Here is a 6,788-nt window from a genome sequence, read left to right as displayed (position 1 = left end):
GGAGTCTCGAACACAACCCTTTATTATTACGGGGGTACCGTGTTCGGACTCCAGCTAGGCTTTGGGACATAGTTGCTGATTCTCTGTTTTGAATGTAAGGGTGGAAGAACACCAAAAAGCGGTAACTAAAGGGGAGACGGAAAAATCGGGTATAGCCAACCATGTCTGATTCAGGATTGAACTCAGCACCTTTGGGTAACTGTAAACTTTGATACCACGTCTAGGACCACTCGGCCATATGTCACTAGGACAATTCTTAGTTGGTTTTTGTTAATGTTAAACCTATGTTGTTATTCAAAGTTTCCTCTCTCTATCAGAGGTGTGCAAATTGCATTCAGCTCTATGCTTGGTTTGCTCAGTAGGTTGTTATGTCCGAGCATGTGAGCTGTTTCTTTAAGTTTTCTCACTTTCCAGTGGGTCTCTCTGTTTATTATTTTTACTTCATCCCATAGGGGGCGATGGTCCCCCCTCTCCATCCAGACATGGTTGGCTATACCCGATTTTTCCGTCTCCCCCTTTAGTTACCGCTTTTCGGTGTTCTTCCACCCTTACCTTGAGGGGGCGGCATGTTTTACCCTTGTAAACCTTTCTGCAACTGCATGGGATGGAGTATATGCAGTTCTTGGTCATGTTCTCCTCTATGCAGAGCTTCACTCGTACCAGGTGTCGTCTGAGTGTTGACTCGCTCTTGAATACCGTCCTGATGTTGTAGGGGGCACATACTCTCTGAATCTTTTTGGAGATGCCTCGTATGTATGGTAGGTAGACCATTGGAGGTTTTTGGGTTTCATTCTCCTCTCTTATACTATTAACACGTCTGGTGGATAGTATGCTATTGGGGTAGTTGTTACAACGGAGGGTATTCTTCAACCTGACCATTTCTTGGTGGTATGTAATGGTGTCGCTACTTATTGTCTCTGCTTGATGTTGTAAGCAGCATGCAATTCCATGTTTGATACTGTATGGGTGATGGAAGTTGAAGTTAAGGTATTGTCCGGTGAAGGTAGGCTTGCGATATACAGATGTCTTAAACCCATGCTCTGTGCGTGATATGAGTATATCAAGGAAGGTCAGTTGGTTTCTCCATTGTGAACTGTATCGATGGTCTTATTGAGTTCACATGGTCTAGGAGAGCCTGGATGTCTTCCTGATTGGGCCAGAGTATGAAGGTGTCATCAACGTATCTTAGCCACATGGTTGGCTTTAAGGGAGCTGAACTTAAGGCCATGTCTTCGAAGTATTTCATGTATATGTTCGCCATCACTGGTGTAATGGTGATCCCATAGCTAGCCTCTCCTCTTGTCGATATAGGTCAGTACCCATTCTGAAGTAGATTGTTTCTATGCAGAATGTCAGCATTTCCATTAAGTTTAGCAACGGTACACATGTGCGCTCTTCTATGGAGGGGTCTGCAGCTAGTTTATCTTGAATTACTGCTAGTGCCTCACTAGTTGTGACTTTAGTGAACAGGCTTACCACATCTAGGTTTACCATTTGGTTTGTACTGATGGGTGCTCCCTTGATCAGTTCCGTGAAGTGGACGTAAAGTATAAATTCAATACTACATAATAAATATTGATTAACGATGTAATAAATTAGCAATATCGATCTTTTTACTTTGATTTTTGTTACATTATTGCTCTCCTTCTTTCGACTTTCTATTTTAATTTATTTTTTTGTGTGAAAATATTTATATTTTGAGAGAAAAATATGTGTGGATTATATACACATCCTTGCACACACACACACACACACACATATATATATAATAAGAATTACAGTTAAGTTTACCAAAATGATCCAAGATGGCAAAACTAAAGTAAATTATAAATATTAAAATTATAAGGTAAAATTAAAAGCCAAGAACAATGCGAGATTTTTTTTTTTTTAATAAATAATTAAAAAAAAAAAAAAAAATCTCGCATTGTTCTTGGCTTTTAATTTTACCTTATAATTTTCTTCAACAATGCTTCAAGCAAACTACAATCTACTTATATAAATATTAAAGGATTAATATTTAAAGTAATCTCAACCAGATATAAAAGCTCGCTTTATTTAGTGTTTCCTTTTTAAAATTAAATATGTTTCTAACTCTTTTTCAAAGTGTTTTTTAACGTTTTATTAACTACTTGTTCTTATATATATATATATATATATTAATTCACTGGGAGGGATGCAGCCTCGGTCTTTGAACCGATTGAGATTAGCAGTTATACCAAAAAGTGTGGTTGGTTCTGCACAAAGCCTTCAGCAAAATAAACAAATCATTTGTGTGAATTTCGAAACAATTTATATGTCGAAATTGACGGGCGTATCATATACGTATACCCACTGAAATGATGAGTAAATACTGATAATTCTTCACATCACGGAACTAGATGACTCATTAATCTGGTTGGGGAAATCAATCATCAGAAATAAGACACTTCAACAAAACTGATATATTCTTTTTTAGCATTGCCTTCAATAAGCTTCCAGACGTTTTCCGTATAGTCACTTCTGTTGATAGTACACACATGAAACTCTAGTTCCTTTCAAAGTAATCTCCTCCGGCTGCAATGCACCTGTTGTATCATTCCAACAGCTTCTGGAAAATCCTCATCGAAGTCATCTCTTGTGAGCGTATCAACGACCCTCGTCACAGCCCCTTACATCTCAATTGTCTCATAACGACAGCTTCTAAGGTTTTCCTTGAGCTTAGGGAATAACTAAAAGTCACATGGAGCAAGGTCTGGACAATAGGAAGGATGAGGAACTGTCTTGATGCCCATCTTAGTCATGAAAACGTCTTTCTTTCTGATCTTTTCTGAGCAATGTTAGGACAAACTTCACTCAAATCTTCCGCATCTTCAGTTCCTTGCAAATAATTGTGTGTACAGTTCCCACACTGACATCAAACTGTGCACTTATTGTCTCTATAGACACACGACGGTCCGCATCCATGAAATTATTTATTTAATCAATTAACTCTGGTGTTCTAACTTCCTTACTTCACCTATATCTTTCATCATTCCTCACAGACTCCCTGTCTTCCTTGATTCTCTTATGCCACTCAAAAACTGATACTCGATTCATGCAAGATGGCCCAAAAACAGTCTGAAGGATTCCATACGTTTCTGTGGCATTTTTCCAAGTTTAAAACAGAATTTTACTGCATATCATTCTTCAAGTGTCCTCATGTCAAGACTGCATTTTTAAATTCACCGTCTGTGAAAATCGGGCTTTAGTAGGATGTATTCCAATTCCTGCTGGTAGTAAGTCATCTTATAACATGTCTAACATTAACATACTGAATTTTCAATAATCTACGACAATTTAAAATGCCTGAACAAAAACTCTGGAAACTTATTGAAGACACCTCATAATATTGCAGAAAATATATCTATCTATATATCTATAAAAGTGAACGTGTCTGTGTGTGTGTCTGTCTGTGTGTCTGTGTACATTTTCCTTTGCAATAACTCTGTTAATTTTCAGTCTACAGACTCGAAATTTGATATATAGGGTACTGAGATTTCGGAAAATCTATGTGATCAGTTTTTGGCCTGAAATTTGGCTGTTAAGGGGTCAACGTTCAACGATTTGACCTTTGAGAACTCTACCAAACTCCTTCGACAATTTTGGGTCTAAACACTTGAAATTTTAGATATAGGTTCCTTGGACATGGATCTAACTACAGGTGGGGGGGGTCGCTTTTTTCGCCGATATTTTCGAAAGTCATCCTCTCCTTTCGATTGTCTAGCATAATTAAAACCTATGTCACTTCTGGTTTGGCAGTAGTCGTAACAGCAAAGACTTGATTTTAGCCCAAAGCAATAAATTTTAAGGGGTCATAATAGGGGTCAAAGTTAAAAAAAAATTGACCGTTTTTTTTTTTGTTTTTTGCTCAGCATACACCTCCAAACACCCAGGCAACGCCGGGAACCCATGCTAGTATATCTATAAAAGTGAACGTGTCTATGTGTCTGTGTGTCTGTCTTTCTGTCTGTGTGTCTGTGTACATTTTCCAACGCAATAACTCCTCCACCAATTTTGGGTCTAAACACTTGAAATTTTAGATATAGGTTCCTTGGACATGGATATAACTTAATAACTTGATTTGAGTCCCAAACAATAAATTTTAAGGCGTCATAATAGGGGTCAAAGTTTTTTTTAAAATGACCTTTGCGGTATATATATATTATTCCTTAATTGGAATTTTTTTTTTTTTTGGGAATTTTTTATTTTGAGATGAGCATTTTATGTTAATTTTATTTTTATTTCGGACTATTAGTCTCATCTTTATTAGTTGTTGTTTTGTTTTTTTTATCTTTTTATTGGTTCACAACGTTTCGGCCAACTTCCTCTGGCCTTCGTCAGGTGGTAACCGCGACGGATAGGAACTTCGAATCTCCTAACTGCATTCTCAGCCATCACTGCCATCCGTAGTTGTTGTCGTCTCACCACATTTTTGACCAATTACCTCTGGCACGCTTTGGGTGGGATTGAAACCGCTATCTTCAGACAATGTTCATCTGGAACCGTAGAGATTCAACGTCTCTATCAACTGCGCCACGGGCCCCAAAGGGCGATCAAGGTTGGATTCTTTGATCTTATAAATCCACATTTATTTATTATCTGATCTTCCATAGTCGGGTCCGTACCGATTGGTATATATATATATTATTCCTTAATTGGAATTTTTTATTTTGAGATGAGCATTTTATGTTAATTTTATTTTTATTTCGGACTACTAGTCTCATCTTTATTAGTTGTTGTTTTGTTTTTTTTTTATCTTTTTATTGGTTCACAACGTTTCGGCCAACTTCCTCTGGCCTTCGTCAGGTGGTAACCGCGACGGATAGGAACTTCGAATCTCCTAACTGCATTCTCAGCCATCACTGCCATCCGTAGTTGTTGTCGTCTCACCACATTTTTGACCAATTACCTCTGCACGCTTTGGGTGGGATTGAAACCGCTATCTTCAGACAATGTTCATCTGGAACCGTAGAGATTCAATGTCTCTATCAACTGCGCCACGGGCCCCGAAGGGCGGTCCCTACCAAATTATTCAGACAATTTCTGGTCTAAACATTTGAAATTTTACATAAAGTGTATTCAGAGATAGGGCAAGCTTTTACATAGGTTTGGGTCGAAAATCTTTAGTTAGCAATATATAAATGTATGTATGTATGTCTGTTTTCATGTCTGCCTAAAACTTTCAACAGAGGCGAAGGATTTTACCAAAATCAGTATCGTTTTGAAGTTCGACCTTTCAGACGACAAATATCGAAAAATTGGCTAAAAACATTAATATCTTCACCTTCAACTGGGCACTTTTCTACAGGTGGGGGTGGGGGTCGTTTTTTTTCGCCGATATTTTCGAAAGTCATCCTCTCCTTTCGATTGTCTAGCCTTAATTAAAACCTACGTCACTTCTGGTTTGGCAGTAGTCGTAACAGCAAAGACGTCACGTTTTTTCTCCCGTTCTTTTCCTCCTTTGCAGTATGGGTTCGAGCCTGCCTTCCTATTACCACTTTTTTTTTTTTTTTTTTGCTGATCACCCACCTCCAAACACCCGGGCAACGCCGGGCTGAAATGCTAGTACACATATATAAATATATTTTATTCTTCAAACATTCTGGGATATGTGAATCGAACGTTTCCAATGAACGATTTACAAACACAAAAATAACTTTAATCAATTCTGAATTTGTACAAATTTTTCTAAAAATATTTTTTTTGTTAAACACTATTTCTCTCTTTTGTATTCAACATGTCTGCCATCATATTTCAACTGTCTACGTGGGTTTGGCCACATCTGCAAGACATCATCTACACCCTATCCAAGCAAAGATCCACACTACTGCAAATCAATTGGTTAAAAATTAATTGGTCAATTAATTGATTAGGGATACACTTTTTTATGAAAATCTCTCCAGACAAGGCATAAAGCCATTTGATTTAAGGAGCTAAAAAACAATTTAATACTGTAAGGTCAAAAAGCAAACCAACGATAAATGTGAGATAGATAGATTCCGATCTAGAAAACAGCAATACTTCTCCCTTGGTCAGAAACAGCGTTCATGTAATATGAGGAGTAAGGAATAAAATAAGTGAAACGAGAATTATGAGGGAGATTGTTGAAAATAAATCCAAAGTCGACTTTTCTATTTTCCTTATAATGAAAAAGGCTGATTGTTACAAAAATATCGATAATTGCCAAAAAAGGTACTTACGTAAAAGAGAGTGATGCGCGGAAATTGGAGGAAGAATTTTATTTTGCCGCCAAATCCGAATGTTTCGTTCCTCAATTGACTAAGAATCAGACAACGCACATCAAATAATTGTCATGACGACGACAATCTAAAAACGAAGATTCCACGGTTGAATTCTTCAGTGTTGTTACGTCAAATGTTTACGATACTGGTCTTATATCACCTCCAATGATGTCATTGTTTGGGGAAAACATTGTCCCAACACAGAAATAGGTCATTTAATAACCACAATAACGTCTGCTTTTTTTTTTTTTTTTTTTCATTTCAATTGAGTTTGAATTGTTTAAATTGGGCGGATGATTTCATGGGTATTTTTAGCGACTTTACGAACCAACCATTTCTTATTCGAATTATTTGGATTCTTTGAACCACTGTTCCCATCTTGAGTGTTATTTCACTTTCAATCAATGTAGGTCAAACCTTCTTCAGGTGGATTTTGTCGAACTCGGGAATCTTTCTGTCGAACTCGGGAATCTGTATGAAATTTCGAACAGAACCATTTAAATATTTTATTTATTTATTTGAGGACTA

The 6,788-nt window shown here is 37.2% G+C and overlaps 1 protein-coding gene across 1 annotated transcript in view; it reads right to left on the bottom strand.

Annotated features, from left to right (window-relative positions):
- LOC145261016 (uncharacterized) overlaps positions 1-6,350 on the bottom strand; it is a 9,462-nt gene extending 3,112 nt beyond the window's left edge. Inside the window, exon 1 of the mRNA XM_080119142.1 lies at positions 6,219-6,350. The gene's annotated coding sequence lies outside the window, so the exon portion shown is untranslated. The remainder of the gene's footprint in view (positions 1-6,218) is intronic.
- Positions 6,351-6,788: the final 438 nt, after the last annotated feature.

This window comes from Euprymna scolopes, chromosome 37 (genome assembly GCF_053919585.1).
Source record: "Euprymna scolopes isolate OS-2025 chromosome 37, ASM5391958v1, whole genome shotgun sequence".
In the NCBI taxonomy this organism is placed as follows: Eukaryota; Metazoa; Mollusca; class Cephalopoda; order Sepiida; family Sepiolidae; genus Euprymna; species Euprymna scolopes.
Note: the sequence above shows the minus strand (reverse complement) of the source record. Positions and strands in the feature narration are given on the sequence as shown.